This window comes from Triticum aestivum, chromosome 3A (genome assembly GCF_018294505.1).
Source record: "Triticum aestivum cultivar Chinese Spring chromosome 3A, IWGSC CS RefSeq v2.1, whole genome shotgun sequence".
In the NCBI taxonomy this organism is placed as follows: Eukaryota; Viridiplantae; Streptophyta; class Magnoliopsida; order Poales; family Poaceae; genus Triticum; species Triticum aestivum.
In genome coordinates, this window is record NC_057800.1 from 494,439,523 (window position 1) to 494,459,039 (window position 19,517).

The following is a 19,517-nucleotide window of genomic DNA, read 5'->3' on the forward strand; positions in this document are numbered from 1 at the left end:
AGTTAACCAGAAAAGAAAAACTGTATACCTACCATAATCTGCTAAGGGCAAAACTGTAGCTGGCTAGCATGCAAAGCTGGGCTTTGTTGAGGATTTATCCTGTTTAACTTCAAGGGTAAGACTACAATGATGTTCAAAATCCTCTACCTACTTGCTACAACCTCCAGGATAAAAGGTGCAGTCACAAATAACAGGGGTCACAGATCATCAGGAACTTAACATTATACTATCAATATTCTACCCCATGTTAAAAGCAATATCTGAACAATCATCCTGAGAATTATCTTGATAGCCTAATATATGAGGAATATATTAAGTCGGACCTGAAAGGTCTACATAGTACCTCAGGTTTTCAGGTTCTATTGAAAACACATCCGATATTTAGCAACCATCCTATTCATGTTAGTAATCCGTTATTGCTGTCTACGACCAACCTCATGGAATCTAGCCCTCGTCTCTAGTCCATCAGAACCTTCAAACAAACCGTTCTGCACCGAGTTTTGGTGATCCATTGCTGTGGGTTGCACTTGTGTGTCCCCCTTCCGGATTATGAATGTGCTGGATGTCTGCGTGAGGCCATAGACCTGTCAATGAACAATGTATCAATAATCTTGACAAAGATGAAAGAAGATAACGATCTTAAGCTTGCGAACAGAGCAGATTACAGTAGGATATGAGATAGCCCTGCAACATCAACCTAGTAGTTTATAACATATTAAACCACAATAAAAATGCATCAAATATAAGCATTTCTCACCATGTGCATGGCACTACAACAACAACAACAACAACAAAGCCTTTAGTCCCAAACAAGTTGGGGTAGGCTAGAGGTGAAACCCATAAGATCTCGCAACCAACTCATGGCTCTGGCACATGGATAGCAAGCTTCCACGCACCCCTGTCCATAGCTAGCTCTTTGTCGATACTCCAATCCTTCAGGTCTCTCTTAACGGACTCCTCCCATGTCAAAATCGGTCGACCCCGCCCTCTCTTGACATTCTCCGCACGCTTTAGCCGTCCGCTATGCACTGGAGCTTCTGGAGGCCTGCGCTGAATATGCCCAAACCATCTCAAACGATGTTGGACAAGCTTCTCCTCAATTGGTGCTACCCCAACTCTATCTCGTATATCATCATTCCGGACTCGATCCTTCCTCGTGTGGCCACACATCCATCTCAACATACGCATCTCCGCCACACCTAACTGTTGAACATGTCGCCTTTTAGTCGGCCAACACTCCGCGCCATACAACATTGCGGGTCGAACCGCCGTCCTGTGGAACTTGCCTTTTAGCTTTTGTGGCACTCTCTTGTCATAGAGAATGCCAGAAGCTTGGCGCCACTTCATCCATCCGGCTTTGATTCGATGGTTCACATCTTCATCAATACCCCCATCCTCCTGCAACATTGAACCCAAATACCGAAAGGTGTCCTTCCGAGGTACCACCTGGCCATCAAGGTTAACCTCCTCCTCACAGCTAGTAGTACTGAAACCGCACATCATGTACTCGGTTTTAGTTCTACTAAGCCTAAACCCTTTCGATTCCAAGGTTTGTCTCCATAACTCTAACTTCCTATTTACCCCCGTCCGACTATCGTCAACTAGCACCACATCATCCGCAAAGAGCATACACCATGGGATATCTCCATGTATACCCCTTGTGACCTCATCCATCACCAATGCAAAAAGATAAGGGCTCAAAGCTGACCCCTGATGCAGTCCTATCTTAATCGGGAAGTCATCGGTGTCGACATCACTTGTTCGAACACTTGTCACAACATTATTGTACATGTCCTTGATGAGGGTAATGTACTTTGCTGGGACTTTGTGTTTCTCCAAGGCCCACCACATGACATTCCGCGGTATCTTATCATAGGCCTTCTCCAAGTCAATGAACACCATATGCAAGTCCTTCTTATGCTCCCTATATCTCTCCATAAGTTGTCGTACCAAGAAAATGGCTTCCATGGTCGACCTCCCAGGCATGAAACCAAACTGATTTTTGGTCACGCTTGTCATTCTTCTTAAGCGGTGCTCAATGACTCTCTCCCAATAGCTTCATTGTATGGCTCATCAGCTTAATTCCACGGTAATTAGTACAACTCTGGACATCCCCCTTGTTCTTGAAGATTGGTACTAATATACTCCGTCTCCATTCTTCTGGCATCTTGTTTGCCCGAAAAATGAGGTTGAAAAGCTTGGTTAGCCATACTATCGCTATGTGCATGGCACTAGATTAGTAAAAATTGTTTGGTGTGAAGGGCACCCATTGTCAATTGTGGTAACAAAAGATGAAGATTAGTCTGAGCACTTCAAGGGATATTGTCGAAGAGTTACCAAATTATACGACGGAACTGGAAATTGGACACAAAACCTCCACGTTATCTGTTTTCATACATGCTACTGTATCATCAGTGCCGCATAACAACCCAAGTATATTACAGAACACACAATGAAAACCTTTGCTCTGATGATTTTGTACAAATGAGTGTGGTTATAATGCTTGAAGGCTAGATATTGATGCCAATTTTCACATTGCAAAGCACTTTCCAATCGACACCAGTGGTTTCTAAGAACTATTCCCTAACTCTGTGGGGTCTTGTGAGTTACCCTAAAAGAAGTATGAAGCATACCATTTTCGTCAGACGGCAGAGGAAAAAATTGCAGGTAGCACAAAGAAGCAACCACCAGTCCTGCAGAATTTTAGTTAACACATTAGATTATCAAGAATTATGTGTACAACACTTTTAACTTCTATCTTTATTTGTTTCGCAACGTAATCTTTAATAGATAACCATGTCAGACCTACCCAGAACTCCACCAGTGCACACATCTTGCCAATGATGCCGGTAGTCGTCTACTCGAGAAACAGCCACTAAGGCTGCACCAAGCAGAGGGAGAAAAATAATGCAGAGTTTTGCAACATGGCCTCTTTGATCAAAAACTTTGATTTTACCAGCTAGATACCATGACAGAAACCCGAGGCCAGCAAAAGACACTGAGAAACAGAAAATTTGTGAGTCGTTCACCTCAAGAACAGGTAGCATGTAAAAGCTCTTGCAGTTTAGAGTATCAGCAATCATAGTTTTTGCATTGCTGAGGTAAAAGGGAACTGACGAACATGCTTTCACTTACAAGAAGTATGACCACTTGGGAAACTCTTGTGACCTTCTTTGATATCACTCGCTTTACCATGACACAGGACGCCCGTAGTAAAATTGTCATAGGCCTGAACATCAAGCAAAGCCATAAGTTGCACAGAAAGGTCAGATGAAATCGTGCGAAGGGCTCCACTCAAACAATCATTGAAAGATCAACCGAAGGTGAGCACATTACAGGTACTCCGTCAGGAAAACAGCGCCAAAAGAAATCTGGACGTGGCCGACCAACACCATCCTTAATCGCATCAGTTAAAACTGCAGTTATAGCCACTGAAAAGAGGAGACCTGGTAGGACAAGCTAGATTTCAGATTAATTGCATAAGAATAAGATATCACAAACTTGCACAGAAGAATATGAATGAACCTAGTATGGCATGATGCAAATCATAGACATTCCTCCTCTTGATGTATATACTGGTCATGATAATCATAGGTCCAATGATACCATATATCTGCACAATCACGATAATTCAAGACAATGTACTTAGGAGGTTCATGAAAATAAACAGGGTAGAACTAAGAGTTCAAAATATATACCGGCACCGTCCAAAATGGCACCGTGTTGTCTTTCATGGGATATCGGAGATCCGTTAGCATGTCCGATCCAACAAATCGATGGAATGGTTCTATTTTATTTAGTACTACATCCACCACAAGTAGAATAACCAGCACAATCCAGTCATACATATGTAGCCTTGCAATTTTAGCTCCATGCGATGTTACATAGGGTGGTGGAACTGCCACACGAATAGGTGCTGATGGAGATGGCATCGCTTCCCGAGTTTTGATCTGTCAATCCATCCACCGAATAGATTTAAGAAACCACTAAATAAATTATAACAAGCGTGTCTATTTGTCAAAGAAACAATAAACTTTCAATCACCACATTCAAGAACCTTGAGCATCGAAGAGATGGTTAAGGCAATACTTGCACCTGTTTCTATATTGTAGACTAGCAGCCCAGGAACAAGGGTTCTTTAGCATCAGCTAAGTTATGAAATTTGACTATTTGGGAAAATACACAGTTTGAGTAAGAATCTTGTTAGGTGATGAAAATCTAAACTGATTCATTTTTGTTACTCTTACTCACAGAACATGCGCCCTTTGTGCTGTAGATGTTCAAGAGAGATATCGTGTCCTAGAACAATCACGTGATTGTAAGGTTAAGGTAATGAACCTATAATGCCAATTGCTGGATGCCTGGATGTTCAACACAAACATAATAAAATAGGACGAGGCAAAACTAGAACAATCCGTCATTATCAGCACACAACCGAAGGTACGAACGGAAATAGAGGTCCTCGATTAAACTATATACCACTAATAAGTAAACAAACTAACTAAATATGGCGATGCCATAATCAACAATTCACCAGACATCACATTTCTTTTGCTTAAACAGTGTAAGTGATAACATGGGCTGCAGTAAAGATATGCGTGACACTGCGCCACGGCAGACAAGGGGAATGCCGTGCAGTTATGTTGCAAAATTGTTGCAGGTTCAGTATCAAGTGGAAGTTGCAAGAATAAAGGAGGAACAGCAACCCCTTCGCGTTATTCGCAACCCTGCCTAGTGCAATCAGGGCATGGTGGCTTCCATTGGTGGCACAAACACAGTGCGCACAAGGCGCTCGACTATTCGCCGCCCCCAGCCACCGAGGCTTTGGCCTTCATGGTGCGAAATTAGTCACCACAAGTTCACGAGAGGAGCGCGCATGCACATCAGATCCCGGGATAAGATCAAACCTGTAGCAAAGCTAGCTCCTCGGAAAAGAAGCACCGATTTGCCTGATCACCTCCTCCCCTCCCCTCGGCACGGCTGTGAGAAAACAAGAAGGCGAATCAACCACCATCCACAAGTAGTCATGCCACTACGCAAAATGCGGAGAAGGGGTGTGTAACCAACCTGCGACCCCACGATCTTTCCAGGCCCGTTTCCCTCTTCTTGTAGCGGTTGACATCAGACGATGCGGCGGAGGGAAGAAGAAGAAGAAGAACCCGTCCGCGCAAGCGCGCGGGCGAAAGAGTCTCCGGGAATTCGTCGTTGGTTGGCCATCTCGATGTTTTCCATTGACGAATTTCTTGACCAACGACAAAGGTGGGCGCGCAGGGAAGGAGGAGGACGAGGAGCCCGCCAGGGGGCAGGCGCTGATGAAAGACTGGCGAAATTTGGGGGGTGCCGGCGGGCGGCAGTTGGAACTTGACCGGTATAGGCGGAGAGCTCGATCCGCATCCCTCCCTCCACCCACAAAAGATGGGCAAAAAACGTGAGCGTGACCCCAAACGGACGTCCGTCTTTATCCGAATTTTGTCCATTTAGATAGAAAAACGGACATACGCGTTCGGTTTGGGTCGTTCGTCAACTTGTGCATGCAACGAGAACAATCCATCGCAAACTGTCCGACCTAGACCCCACCATGCCTCGCCCGTGCTCGCACGCCGGCATCGCCCGTCTGCATGCCCGTGCGCCGGTAGCGCTCATCTGCACGCTCGCGCGCCGGCCGCTCTCGCCCTGCAAGCCCAAGCTAGCATGCACCCGCGGCGGCTCGCTAGCTAGCTAGCAAGCACGCGCACGCGCACGGGCTGGCTAGCTAGCTAGCAAGCCGGCGCCATCAGCAGTTGCGGCCGGTCGCCGCACTCGACGCAGCTCGCACATCTGCAGCATGTCGCCCGTGCACCGACGCGTCTTCTGTTGATGTGCCTGTGCGCCGTCGCGTCCCGCAGCACCAGCAGCCCACGGCGCACCGTGCTCGCCGGCCCCGCCTTGCCACGCCGCCCTGCTGCCTGCGCCCTGCGGCCACGCCCGCGGGAGAGGACGCAGCGGCTCTGCTCCGGCTCCGCAGCGCCCGCAGCCGCGCCCCATCGTGCCCTGCAGCACCAGCAACCCACGGCGCACCGTGCTCGCCGGCCCCGCCTTGCCACGCCGCCCTGCTGCCTGCGCCCTGCGGCCACGCCCGCGGGAGAGGAGGAGGCATCGACTCTGCTCCGGCCCCGTAGCGCCCGCAGCCGCGCCCCGTCGTGCCCCACAGCGCTGGCTGTCGCCCGGCCGTGCGCTCGTCCGTGCCGGCCGCGTTCTCGCTCTGCCGCTCCCGCTCGCTCCCGACAGCCACCGCGAGCTCTCGTCGATGGGGGAGAGAGGAAGGCCCGCGCGCCCCGCCCCGCCATGAGGTGACGCCGCTCGGCCACCCGCGCCCCGCCAGCACGCCCTCGTCCCGCCAGAGCTCGGCCCCGCGCCTGCCAGATTCGCCAGCGCCGAGCTTGCGCCCGTGCGCTCTCCGGCGTCCGCGCCGAGCTCGCCCGCCGCCTGCTTCGCTCCCGCACCCCGCTTCGGCCGCCGCCTGCGCCGCGCCGCGTCCCGCTCCGGCCGACGCCGCGCCACTCCGGTAGACAGGCATGTGGCTGCATGCGTTGATGGGTAGGTGGACACGGTGGGCCAAGGGAGAGAGGGTGACATAGATAGACATAAATAGACGACATAAATAGACGATTCATGCACGATGAATGAAATCAGGCCGGACATACGTATGATGGAAAGAGCATCAGCCGCTGGATTTTGTGTCGTGCATACGTCGGGCACGAGGATCGTGCATGGAGCAGTTTCGGGTGACATATGGGGCACGCTCGAACACAGCGGACGAAGAGGACGCGGAGACGTTCGTTTTTTTGTCCGTTTTTGCCTTAAATCCAGATCAACTTTGGACCAGAGATGGGGTGAAACGGACACGAAACGGACGAAAAAGTAAAATGGGGTCTGCCGCTGGATCGTTGCATGTGTCCGCTTTTATTCAAACTGCGTCCGGCGGACAAGATAGAGTCTTGCGGTGGAGATGGCCTGAGACGTTATTTTAAGAAAAATCAAAATCAAACTTTTCAGTTTAAAAAATCTAAAAAAATACATACGTGTGTACATAAGGAAGGATGTATTGTACGTGTGTTAAAATTTCATGATGAAATACTATGAATTTGCGAGCTGCACAGAAGAAAAAATTTGTTGATTTTGAGACTGAATAGTTAATGTGCTGAAAGCTACAAATTTCTTTGATTCTTCTGTAGCCCGCAATCTAACGTATTCACTGTCAAAATTTACACACATGTACATGACATTTCTGTGCATATATAATTTTTTTCTTCATAGTATTTTAAAAGAGTAAAGTACACCACAAGTCCTAAATCTATTTGAGGGGCGTCAAGATAGTTCTAAATTATCATGCTTTTACCCAAGATTGTGGATGTTGCTCGGATTGAGCAATTTAGACCCATCTACCTGTTGAACGTTAGTTTTAAAATCTTTACAAGGATGGGCACTAATAGATTGTCTGATATTTCTCATACGGTCGTGCGCCCAACATATACTGTCTTTATGCCTGGTCGCAATATTCTTAAGAGAGTGGTTGTCCTCCATGAGACGATCCATGAGCTCCACACTAAGAAACTTGATGGAGTTTCATTTAAGGTGGACTCTGAAAAGGCATATGACAAAGTCAAGTGGCATTTTCTTCAACAAGCCCTTCGCATGAAAGATTTTGCGGCTGAATAAAGGAAACAAATGGCTTCCTACATTCAAGGCAGGAGTGTTGGGTTAAGGTGAACGATGACATCAATCATTATTTCCAAACCCGGAAGGGACTGAGGCAAGGTGATCCCATGTCACCAATCTTATTTCATATTGTAGCGGATATGTTGGCTATTCTTATAACAAGAGCTAAGGAGGATGGTCAGGTTGGGGGCTGAAAAAGCATGGTACCCCCATGTTTGGTTTTGGTAATTGATAACTATCTCTATGGACTAATGGTTGCCTTGAGTTATATTTGAAGGGTTTGTCCATAGGCTTTTCTCGAAGTCCATTTGTTGGTTTCAAGGAGTTTATGTGTTGATCAAGGTGCTATTCAAGGAATTATCCAAAGAGTGATCATATAGAAGACATGACTCAAGGTTCATCAAGACTAAGTCAAAAAGTGAATCAAGTTGATCAACACATAAAGCGTAGAAGATGTACTGAGAGGGATCAAGTGATCCCATGGCATGGTAAGCATTGCCCATTACACTTTATGTACTAACCCATGTGGTGTAGGGTAGAACCCTAGTTGCCCGACCTTTCACGATTGGAGCAAATCCCGCGGAGAACATGAAGAACACGAGGGGAAATCACGAGGGGAGACATGAGAGGAGACACGAGAGAATCACTCAAAACAACCAGAATGCTCACACATATGCTAGATTCTCGAACCAAAAAGAGATACATGATCCGAATCCAACAAAGGACGATACATAAGGTAACCAGTTCTTCTCCTTGAGGAGGCCTTGAATCAACGAGGGGATCTTCCCTGAAAGGGGTCTTGAATCCAAAGAGGATCTTCTCCAAAGAGGTGTCGGTCCCTCGCGGTGGAGTAGATCCAGATGGATGAGCGAAGCTCTATCTCACATATGAGCTAACACAACGCTAACCCTAGTACGGAGCTAAGGGACAAGTATATATAGTCCAAGGGGTAAGCTGGGGGATACATGGGGTGAAACCCCTTTCACTGCGCACAGGTAGGGCGGTAGTACCGGTCATGGGGCGGTTGTACCACTGGGCGCTCAGGTACTAGTTCCTAGAGGTGCTTTTGGATGTGCTCAACGGTTGTACCGGTGCTTGGGGCGGTTGTACCGGTCTGGTGGCTGTTACGGGGATAAACCGGTGCTGTACCGGCCTTGCATCGCTCGATCATAGAAGCTTGGCCGGTGGTTGGGCGGTGGTTGAGCGGTTTTACCGCCCGGGCGGTAGTTGGGCGGTACAAGGGCGGTTGTACCGGTACTTCTGGGCTGGGCAGATTCTCTTCATGCTCTTGATGTTCATCTTGCACCATAACTTCTCCTTGGTTTCTTCCTTGGTACCTAAGCACACAAAGCATCTCCGTTTGAGGTAGTAGTCATGTCTCAAGTGGATCAAAGGGGGGTTCAACAAGGAGAGAGTTAACCTCGTTCTCGATAGCCCTTGTGAAGGAAATATGCCCTAGAGGCAATAATAAAGTTATTATTTATTTCCTTGTATCATGATAAATGTTTATTATTCATGCTAGAATTGTATTAACCGGAAACATAATACATGTGTGAATACATAGACAAACAGAGTGTCACTAGTATGCCTCTACTTGACTAGCTCGTTGATCAAAGATGGTTATGTTTCCTAACCATAGACATGAGTTGTCATTTGATTAACAGGATCACATCATTAGGAGAATGATGTGATTGACTTGACCCATTCCGTTAGCATAGCACTTGATCGTTTAGTTTGTTGCTATTGCTTTCTTCATGACTTATACATGTTCCTATGACTATGAGATTATGCAACTCCCGTTTACCGGAGGAACACTTTGTGTGCTACCAAACGTCACAACGTAACTGGGTGATTATAAAGGTGCTCTACAGGTGTCTCCGAAGGTACTTGTTGGGTTGGCGTATTTCGAGATTAGGATTTGTCACTCCGATTGTCGGAGAGGTATCTCTGGGCCCTCTCGGTAATGCACATCACTTAAGCCTTGCAAGCATTGCAGCTAATGAGTTAGTTGTGGGATGATGTATTACAGAACGAGTAAAGAGACTTGCCGGTAACGAGATTGAACTAGGTATTAAGATACCGATGATCGAATCTCGGGCAAGTAACATACCGATGACAAAGGGAACAACGTATGTTGTTATGCGGTCTGACCGATAAAGATCTTCGTAGAATATGTAGGAGCCAATATGAGAATCCAGGTTCCGCTATCGGTTATTGACTGGAGACGTGTCTCGGTCATGTCTACATTGTTCTCGAACCCGTAGGGTCCGCACACTTAACGTTACGATGACAGTTTAATTTTGAGTTTATATGTTTTGATGTACCGAAGGTTGTTCGGAGTCCCGGATGTGATCACGGACATGACGAGGAGTCTCGAAATGGTCGAGACATAAAGATTGATATATTGGAAGCCTATGTTTGGACATCGGAAGTGTTCCGGGTGAAATCGGCATTTTACCGGAGTACCGGGAGGTTACCGAAACCCCCCGGTAACCTAATGGGCCTTAATGGGCCTAGTGGAGGAAGTAGAGAGGAGGCCAAAGGGGCAGCCGCGCGCCCCTCCCCCCCAACTCCGAATTGGACAAGGAGGGGGGGCGGCGCCCCCCCTTTCCTTTCCCCTCTTTCTCTCCTTCCCCCCAAGTCCTAGTCCAACATGGAAAAGGGGGGAGTCCTACTCCCGGTGGGAGTAGGACTCCTCCTGGCACGCCCCTTGCCTGGCCGCACCTTCTCCCTCTTGCTCCTTTATATACGGTGGCAGGGGGCACCCCATAGAGACAACAATTGATCATTGATCTCTTAGCCGTGTGCGGTGCCCCCATCCACCATAATCCTCGATAATATTGTAGCGGTGCTAAGGCGAAGCCCTGCGACGGTAGAACATCAAGATCGTCACCACGCCGTCGTGCTGACGGAACTCTTCCCCGACATTCTGCTGGATCGGAGTCCGGGGATCGTCATCGAGCTGAACGTGTGCTAGAACTCGGAGGTGCCGTAGTTTCGGTGCTTGATCGGTCGGGCCGTGAAGACGTACGACTACATCAACCGCGTTGTGCTAACGCTTCCGCTTTCGGTCTACGAGGGTACGTAGACAACACTCTCCTCTCTCGTTGCTATGCATCACCATGATCTTGCGTGTGCGTAGGAATTTTTTTGAAATTACTACGCTCCCCAACAGTGGCATCCGAGCCTAGGTTTTATGCGTTGATGTTGTGCACGAGTAGAACACAAGTGAGTTGTGGGCGATATAAGTCATACTGCTTACCAGCATGTCATACTTTGGTTCGGCGGTATTGTTGGATGAAGCGGCCCGGACCGACATTACGCGTACGCTTACGCGAGACTGGTTCTACCGACGTGCTTTGCACACAGGTGGCTGGCGGGTGTCAGTTTCTCCAACTTTAGTTGAACCAAGTGTGGCTACGCCCGGTCCTTGCGAAGGTTAAAACAGCACCAACTTGACAAACTATCGTTGTGGTTTTGATGCGTAGGTAAGAACGGTTCTTGCTAAGCCCGTAGCAGCCACGTAAAACTTGCAACAACAAAGTAGAGGACGTCTAACTTGTTTTTGCAGGGCATGTTGTGATGTGATATGGTCAAGACATGATGCTAAATTTTATTGTATGAGATGATCATGTTTTGTAACCGAGTTATCGGCAACTGGCAGGAGCCATATGGTTGTCGCTTTATTGTATGCAATGCAATCGCGCTGTAATGCTTTACTTTATCACTAAGCGGTAGCGATAGTCGTGGAAGCATAAGATTGGCGAGACGACAACGATGCTACGATGGAGATCAAGGTGTCGCGCCGGTGACGATGGTGATCATGACGGTACTTCGAAGATGGAGATCACAAGTACAAGATGATGATGGCCATATCATATCACTTATATTGATTGCATGTGATGTTTATCGTTTATGCATCTTATCTTGCTTTGATTGACGGTAGCATTATAAGATGATCCCTCACTAAATTATCAAAGTATAAGTGTTCTCCCTGAGTATGCACCGTTGCGAAAGTTCTTCGTGCTGAGACACCACGTGATGATCGGGTGTGATAGGCTCTACGTTCAAATACAACGGGTGCAAAACAGTTGCACACGCGGAATACTCAGGTTAAACTTGACGAGCCTAGCATATAACAGATATGGCCTCGGAACACGGAGACCGAAAGGTCGAGCGTGAATCATATAGTAGATATGATCAACATATTGATGTTCACCATTGATACTACTCCATCTCACGTGATGATCGGACATGGTTTAGTTGATTTGGATCACGTGATCACTTAGAGGATTAGAGGGATATCTTTCTAAGTGGGAGTTCTTAAGTAATATGATTAATTGAACTTAAATTTATCATGAACTTAGTACCTGATAGTATCTTGCTTGTCTATGTTTAATTGTAGATAGATGGCTCGTGCTGTTGTTCCATTGAATTTTAATGCGTTCCTTGAGAAAGCAAAGTTGAAAGATGATGGTAGCAATTACACGGACTGGGTCCGTAACTTGAGGATTATCCTCATTGCTGCACAGAAGAATTACGTCCTGGAAGCACCGCTAAGTGCCAAGCCTGCTGCAGGAGCAACACCAGATGTTATGAACGTCTGGCAGAGCAAAGCTGATGACTACTCGATAGTTCAGTGTGCCATGCTTTACGGCTTAGAACCGGGTCTTCAACGACGTTTTGAACGTCATGGAGCATATTAGATGTTCCAGGAGTTGAAGTTAATATTTCAAGCAAATGCCCGGATTGAGAGATATGAAGTCTCCAATAAGTTCTATAGCTGCAAGATGGAGGAGAATAGTTCTGTCAGTGAACATATACTCAAAATGTCTGGGTATCATAATCACTTGACTCAACTGGGGGTTAATCTTCCTGTTGATTGTGTCATTGACAGAGTTCTTCAATCACTGCCACCAAGCTACAAAAGCTTCGTGATGAACCATAATATGCAAGGGATGAATAAGACTATTCCCGAGCTCTTCGCGATGCTAAAAGCCGCGGAGGTAGAAATCAAGAAGGAGCATCAAGTGTTGATGGTCAATAAGACCACCAGTTTCAAGAAAAAGGGCAAAGGGAAGAAGAAAGGGAACTTCAAGAAGAACAGCAAACAAGTTGCTGCTCAGGAGAAGAAACCCAAGTCTGGACCTAAGCATGAGACTGAGTGCTTCTACTGCAAGCAGACTGGTCACTGGAAGCGGAACTGCCCCAAGTATTTGGCGGATAAGAAGGATGGCAAAGTGAACAAAGGTATATGTGATATACATGTTATTGATGTGTACCTTACTAATGCTCGCAGTAGCACCTGGGTATTTGATACTGGTTCTGTTGCTAACATTTGCAACTCGAAACAGGGGCTACGGATTAAGCGAAGATTGGCTAAGGACGAGGTGACGATGCGCGTGGGAAATGGTTCCAAAGTCGATGTGATCGCGGTCGGCACGCTACCTCTACATCTACCTTCGGGATTAGTATTAGACCTAAATAATTGTTATTTGGTGCCAGCGTTGAGCATGAACATTATATCTGGATCTTGTTTGATGCGAGACGGTTATTCATTTAAATCAGAGAATAATGGTTGTTCTATTTATATGAGTAATATCTTTTATGGTCATGCACCCTTGAAGAGTGGTCTATTTTTAATGAATCTCGATAGTAGTGATACACATATTCATAATGTTGAAATCAAAAGATGCAGAGTTGATAATGATAGTGCAACTTATTTGTGGCACTGCCGTTTAGGTCATATCGGTGTAAAGCGCATGAAGAAACTCCATACTGATGGACTTTTGGAACCACTTGATTATGAATCACTTGGTACTTGCGAACCGTGCCTCATGGGTAAGATGACTAAAACGCCGTTCTCCGGTACTATGGAGAGAGCAACGGATTTGTTGGAAATCATACATACAGATGTATGTGGTCCAATGAATGTTGAGGCTCATGGCGGATATCGTTATTTTCTCACCTTCACAGATGATTTAAGCAGATATGGGTATATCTACTTAATGAAACATAAGTCTGAAACATTTGAAAAGTTCAAAGAATTTCAGAGTGAAGTTGAAAATCATCGTAACAAGAAAATAAAGTTTCTATGATCTGATCGTGGAGGAGAATATTTGAGTTACGAGTTTGGTCTACATTTGAAACAATGCGGAATAGTTTCGCAACTCACGCCACCCGGAACACCACAACGTAATGGTGTGTCCGAACGTCGTAATCGTACTTTATTAGATATGGTGCGATCTATGATGTCTCTTACTGATTTACCACTATCATTTTGGGGTTATGCTTTAGAGACGGCTGCATTCACGTTAAATAGGACACCATCAAAATCCGTTGAGACGACGCCTTATGAACTGTGGTTTGGCAAGAAACCAAAGTTGTCGTTTCTGAAAGTTTGGGGCTGCGATGCTTATGTGAAAAAGCTTCAACCTGATAAGCTCGAACCCAAATCGGACAAATGTGTCTTCATAGGATACCCAAAGGAGACTGTTGGGAACACCTTCTATCACAGATCCGAAGGCAAGACTTTTGTTGCTAAATTCGGAATTTTTCTAGAGAAGGAGTTTCTCTTGAAAGAAGTGAGTGGGAGAAAAGTAGAACTTGATGAGGTAACTGTACCTGCTCCCTTATTGGAAAGTGGTTCATCACAGAAAATGGTTTCTGCGACACCTACACCAATTAGTGAGGAAGCTAATGATAATGATCATGAAACTTCAGATCAAGTTACTACCGAACCGCGTAGATCAACTAGAGTAAGATCCAACCAGAGTGGTACGGTAATCCTGTTCTGCAAGTCATGCTACAAGATCATGATGAACCTACGAACTATGAAGAAGCGATGGTGAGCCCAGATTCCGCAAAATGGCTAGAAGCCATGTAATCTGAGATGGGATCCATGTATGAGAACAAAGTATGGACTTTGGTTGACTTTCCTGTTGTTCGGCAATCAATTGAGAATAAATGGATCTTCAAGAAGAAGACTGATGCTGACGGTAATGTTACTGTCTACAAAGCTCGACTTGTTGCGAAAGGTTTTCGACAAGTTCAAGGGATTGACTACGATGAGACCTTCTCACCCGTAGCGATGCTTAAGTCTGTCCGAATCATGTTAGCAATTGCCGCATTTTATGATTATGAAATTTGGCAGATGGATGTCAAAACTGCATTCCAGAATGGATTTCTGGAAGAAGAGTTGTATATGATGTAACCAGAAGGTTTTGTAGATCCAAAGGGAGCTAACAAAGTGTGCAAGCTCCAGCGATCCATTTATGGACTGGTGCAAGCCTCTCGGAGTTGGAATAAACGCTTTGATAGTGTGATCAAAGCATTTGGTTTTATACAGACTTTTGGAGAAGCCTATATTTACAAGAAAGTGAGTGGGAGCTCTGTAGCATTTCTGATATTATATGTGGATGACATATTATTGATTGGAAATAATATAGAATTTCTGGATAGCATAAAGGGATACTTGAATAAGAGTTTTTCAATGAAAGACCTCGGTGAAGCTGCTTACATATTGGGCATTAAGATCTATAGAGATAGATCAAGACGCTTAATTGGACTTTCACAAAGCACATACCTTGACAAAGTTTTGAAGAAGTTCAAAATGGATCAAGCAAAGAAAGGGTTCTTGCCTGTGTTACAAGGTGTGAAGTTGAGTAAGACTCAATGTCCGACCACTGCAGAAGATAGAGAGAAAATGAAAGATGTTCCCTATGCTTCAGCCATAGGCTCTATCATGTATGCAATGCTGTGTACCAGACCTGATGTGTGCCTTGCTATATGTCTAGCAGGGAGGTACCAAAGTAATCCAGGAGTGGATCACTGGACAGCGGTCAAGAACATCCTGAAGTACCTGAAAAGAACTAAGGATATGTTTCTCGTATATGGAGGTGACAAAGAGCTCATCGTAAATGGTTACGTTGATGCAAGCTTTGACACTGATCCGGACGATTCTAAATCGCAAACCGGATACGTGTTTACATTAAACGGTGGAGCTGTTAGTTGGTGGAGTTCTAAACAAAGCGTCATGGCGGGATCCAGATGTGAAGCAGAGTACATAGCTGCTTCGGAAGCAGCAAATGAAGGAGTCTGGATGAAGGAGTTCATATCCGATCTAGGTGTCATACCTAGTGCATCGGGTCCAATGAAAATCTTTTGTGACAATACTGGTGCAATTGCCTTGGCAAAGGAATCCAGATTTCACAAGAGAACCAAGCACATCAAGAGACACTTCAATTCCATTCGGGATTTAGTCCAAGTGGGAGACGTAGAAATTTGCAAGATACATACGGATCTGAATGTTGCAGACCTGCTGACTAAGCCTCTTCCACGAGCAAAACATGATCAGCACCAAGGCTCCATGGGTGTTAGAATCATTACTATGTAATCTAGATTATTGACTCTAGTACAAGTAGGACACTGAAGGAAATATGCCCTAGAGGCAATAATAAAGTTATTATTTATTTCCTTGTATCATGATAAATGTTTATTATTCATGCTAGAATTGTATTAACAGGAAACATAATACATGTGTGAATACATAGACAAACAGAGTGTCACTAGTATGCCTCTACTTGACTAGCTCGTTGATCAAAGATGGTTATGTTTCCTAACCATAGACATGAGTTGTCATTTGATTAACAGGATCACATCATTAGGAGAATGATGTGAGTGACTTGACCCATTCCGTTAGCATAGCACTTGATCGTTTAGTTTGTTGCTATTGCTTTCTTCATGACTTATACATGTTCCTATGACTATGAGATTATGCAACTCCCGTTTACCGGAGGAACACTTTGTGTGCTACCAAATGTCACAACGTAACTGGGTGATTATAAAGGTGCTCTACAGGTGTCTCCGAAGGTACTTGTTGGGTTGGCGTATTTCGAGATTAGGATTTGTCACTCCGATTGTCGGAGAGGTATCTCTGGGCCCTCTCGGTAATGCACATCACTTAAGCCTTGCAAGCATTGCAGCTAATGAGTTAGTTGCGGGATGATGTATTACAGAATGAGTAAAGAGACTTGCCGGTAACGAGATTGAACTAGGTATTAAGATACCGACGATCGAATCTCGGGCAAGTAACATACCGATGACAAAGGGAACAACGTTTGTTGTTATGCGGTCTGACCGATAAAGATCTTCGTAGAATATGTAGGAGCCAATATGAGCATCCAGGTTCCGCTATTGGTTATTGACCGGAGATGTGTCTCGGTCATGTCTACATTGTTCTCGAACCCGTAGGGTCCGCACGCTTAACGTTACGATGACATTTTCATTTTGATGTACCGAAGGTTGTTTGGAGTCCCGGATGTGATCACGGACATGACGAGGAGTCTCGGAATGGTCGATACATAAAGATTGATATATTGGAAGCCTATGTTTGGACATCGGAAGTGTTCCGGGTGAAATCGGTATTTTACCGGAGTACCGGGAGGTTACCAGAACCCCCCGATAACCTAATGGGCCTTAATGGGCCTAGTGGAGGAAGTAGAGAGGAGGCCAAAGGGGCAGCCGCGCGCCCCTCCCCCCCAAGTCCGAATTGGACAAGGAGGGGGCGGCACCCCCCCCCTTTCCTTTCCCCTCTTTCTCTCCTCCCCCCCAAGTCCTAGTCCAACATGGAAAAGGGGGGAGTCCTACTCCCGGTGGGAGTAGGACTCCTCCTGGCGCGCCCCTTGCCTGGACGCACCTCCTCCCCCTTGCTCCTTTATATACGGGGGCAGGGGGCACCCCATAGACACAACAATTGATCATTGATCTCTTAGACGTGTGCGGTGCCCCCCTCCACCATAATCCTCGATAATATTGTAGCGGTGCTTAGGCAAAGCCCTGCGACGGTAGAACATCAAGATCATCACCACGCCGTCGTGCTGACGGAACTCTTCCCCGACATTCTGCTGGATCGGAGTTCGGGGATCGTCATCGAGCTGAACGTGTGCTAGAACTCGGAGGTGTCGTAGTTTCCGTTCTTGATCGGTCGGGTCATGAAGACGTACGACTACATCGACCGCGTTGTGCTAACGCTTCCGCTTTCGTTCTATGAGGGTACGTAGACAACACTCTCCTCTCTCGTTGCTATGCATCACCATGATCTTGCGTGTGCGTAGGAATTTTTTTGAAATTACTATGTTCCCCAACACCTTGCACGCGCTCGTGTCATCGGTCCACGTGGTGTCTTGGGAGAGGAAGATAGGTCCATGGGGATGACCGTAGGATGCTCTGCATCATCTCCTCCCCCCCCCCTTGGGAAGGATCCGACCTCGGATCAAAAACCTCATCACCATGGTAGGGCGAGAGATCTGTGACGTTGAATATGTCTCTCACGGAGTACTTGTCGCGCGGGATGTCGATCTTGTAGGCGTTGTTGTTGTAGCATGCTAGCACCTTGAAGGGTCCGTGGGCTCGAGGTAGAAGCTTGGAATTGCGTTCGTTGGGGAAGCGGTCCTTGCGAAGGTGTAGCCACACATGATCTCTGGTGTTGAATATCATGGGTTGCTTGTTAGTGTTGATCTTGGTCGCGAGGCGTTGTACTTGATGCTCGATGGTGTGCCTTGTATCTTCATGCACCTTCCTGAGATAGCTCGCTCGTGCACTCGCGTCCATGTTGATGCGCTCTTGTAGTGGTAGAGGAAGAATGTCCAATGGTGACAACGGGTTGAAGCCATAGACGACCTCGAAGGGGGACTTGCCGGTAGTCAAATATCTTTGCGCGGTTGTAGGCATACTCACCGATGGGTAGACACTCCTCCCACTCCTTGATTTCTTCTTGATCAAGATGCGTAGTAGAGTGGAGAGTGTCCGGTTTGTCACTTCCGTTTGGCCATTGGTTTGTGGATGGTATGCCGTGGAGAAAAGTAGCTTGATTTCGAGCTTGGCGCATAAGGTCTCCAAAAGTAACTCAAGAACCTGACGTCGCGATCTGAGACAATCGTCTTTGACACTCCATGTAGGCGCAAGATTTCCCTACAAAAGAGATTGGAAACATGTGAAGCATCGTCTATCTTGTTGCAAGGAATGAAATGAGCCATTTTAGAGAATCGGTCCACAACAACAAACATGGAATCCTTTCCATTTCTAGTCAAGCACAAAATCCATGCCAATATCTTCCCATGGGTGGTATGGAATTGGAAGGGGTGTATATAGACCATGAGATTGAGCTTTAGACTTAGCTTTGCGACATGTAGAACATCGAGTGGTGAAGTGTGAGACGTCGCGGAACATCTTGGGCCAAAAGTAGTTCTTGGAGAGCGTAGCAAATGTCTTGTCACGTACAAAGTGTCCCATTAGTCCTTCTCCATGAGATTCTTGCAAAAATAACAAATGAAGAGAAGACTTGGGGATGCAAAGTTTGTTAGCTCTCATAAGATAATCATCCTTGATGTAATAGCAATCTCAAGATGTATGCGTCAAACACTTGGCATAAGGAATAGCAAAAGTAGGATCATGCGCATACAAGTCTTTTATGTGCTCAAAGCCAATGACATTCAATTCAAGTTGAGTAACTGTAACATCCCGATTCTCGGAATGTTTAAGAGAAAGTTTTCAAAAAATTAGGGTGAGAAAATTTCATTTGTTTTATTTGGTAACAAAGCTTAAATTGGACTTTTATAATTTGGAGGATTTAACTTGATCTAATGCGAACTTAAATTTAACTTGAGTTTTGTTCTTCTCTTAGAGTTGGGTTTTGTTTTTCTCCCTTCAGCATATTAAATTATGCGCATTTGTATTTTGTAACTTCTGTTGAATTTGTTAGCTTCTATTCCTTTTCTAGATTTTCCTAAGAAGGAAAATATATTTAATTTATTTTCCCA

General features: G+C 45.9%; 1 pseudogene; it reads right to left on the minus strand.

The window, feature by feature from the left end:
- Positions 1-207: 207 nt before the first annotated feature.
- Positions 208-5,662, minus strand: LOC123058488 (lipid phosphate phosphatase 2-like; annotated as a pseudogene).
- Between the last annotated feature and the right edge of the window lie 13,855 nt (positions 5,663-19,517).